Here is a 1,936-nt window from a genome sequence, read left to right as displayed (position 1 = left end):
GGACGAATGTTTTGATTACACCCCTAATGAGTTGCAGTTGTTGAAGAAATGTCATGTCGAACTTCTATCCGTTCCCAATGTTAACGACATAAGTATGATCCACAAAGCCATATGTGAATCTACTATGGTGAATTTGAAAGGGATACCCTATAGTTAGAATCCAGTGATTAAGAGGGGAATGAAGTTCAACAGTCTTAAGGAGCTCAAGTTTTTTTGACTAACTATGCAGTGAGGTTACATAGGCCTTTTAGTGTAGTTCACTCTGACAAGAACCTAAGGTATGATGCCATGTGCAAGCAAGGATGCATGTGGGGTGTATGGTCGCGCCTAATTAGAAGCACGGGACAATGGAGGATTTTAAAAGTTGTGCAACCTCATACTTGCCGTTCTTCTCAACCGAAGCGAGTGCATGCCCAATGCACAGCTACGTACATTGGGTGGCGCATCCTAGGCATTATCTGTGCTGACAGCGAGACATCAGTGCTATCTCTCATGGAGTCCATATTTGCCTTTAGTGGATACCATGTCAAGTATTCAAAGGCATGGCGGGCGAAACAACACGCCGTTGCACTGCTTTGGGGAGACTGGAAGGAGTCGTATGGCATGGTTCCTAGGGTCCTCACCGCTATGGCCTACTACAATCCCGGGATAAAATGGTTCCCTCACACGTCCAGCATGATGCAACCTAACAATGGTATTTTTAAGCACGTCCTCCAAAGGGTTTTTTGGTACTTCCCACAATGTCGTGTGTCTTTCCAACATTGTCATCCTGTGATACTTGTTGATACTACATTCTTGATCGGGAAGTATAAGGGTACACTAATGATGGTTGTTGTTGTAGATCCAGAACAGTAGCTTGTGCCTCTAGCTTTTGACTTGGCTGAGAGTGAGAACAACAACAGTTGGTCATGGTTCATGAAACTCATTCGCCGATATGTACTTGGACCATCACGGCAAGTATGTATGATCTCAGATCATCACCATGGCCTCCTAAATTGTGCGAACGACCACATGGATGGCTTTCCACCGCTTGTGCATAGGTGGTGCATGAGGCACTTTGCCGCCAATATGTGGCGTTGCCAAAAGAACAAGGAAGTAATTGGAAAGTTGAAGGTTTTATGCATAGTACATACAGAGAAAGAATTTGATGAGAAGTTAGAAGACCTAGTGAAGGACTTGAATGATGAGGCTAAACAATGGTTGAAGGGTGAAGTGGAGGATAAGGACAAATGGGCACAGGCTTTCAAATGGTTTTATGACCACAAACTATTTGGAATCCTTAAACAATGTTTTTAAAGGCATCGGAAGTAGATCCATAGCCGGAATTATTGAGTACTCGTTCCAAAAATGCAGCACATACTTTGTGGACAGATGGTAAAAGGCATGTGATCTGTTGAATGAAGGTCATAGGAATGGTAAGGTTGTAGATGACTATATATATCAGATGCTGAGCTAAGGTCTGTTAACAAATTACCAGAACCATACGGGCTAGAAAGAATGGTATATTGTGTAAGAGGTGTTGGTAGTACTAACGTTGGCGATGAGAGCCATGGAGGCCAGAACTATAGAGTGAACCTCAACTAAGATTCGTGCAACTGCAAGGTTCCTCAACTGTTGCACCTTCCATGTTCACACTTGATTACAGTTTGCAAGGCAAGAGGTCTTAATTTTGAAAGCCCATGTACATGTCACCGTTGTACTCTAGGGAGCACACCATTAAAATTTAGGAATCCAGCTTTGAACCTTACCTTGATCCATCACAATGGCCGCCATATGAAGGCCTAGAGTACGTGCCAAACTTCGATTTGAAGAGAGAACAAATGGGTAGGAGGCAGAAGGAGCGTTTGAGAGGCGACTTGGACGAGTCACAAGGGAGGCTTTTAGCAGATTATGGGACTGGCGATTTTGATGGACAATTCAAAAAATCATTGCTCCA

Source organism: Setaria italica, chromosome VI (genome assembly GCF_000263155.2).
Source record: "Setaria italica strain Yugu1 chromosome VI, Setaria_italica_v2.0, whole genome shotgun sequence".
NCBI classification, from domain to species: Eukaryota; Viridiplantae; Streptophyta; class Magnoliopsida; order Poales; family Poaceae; genus Setaria; species Setaria italica.
This window is presented reverse-complemented; position numbering follows the sequence as displayed.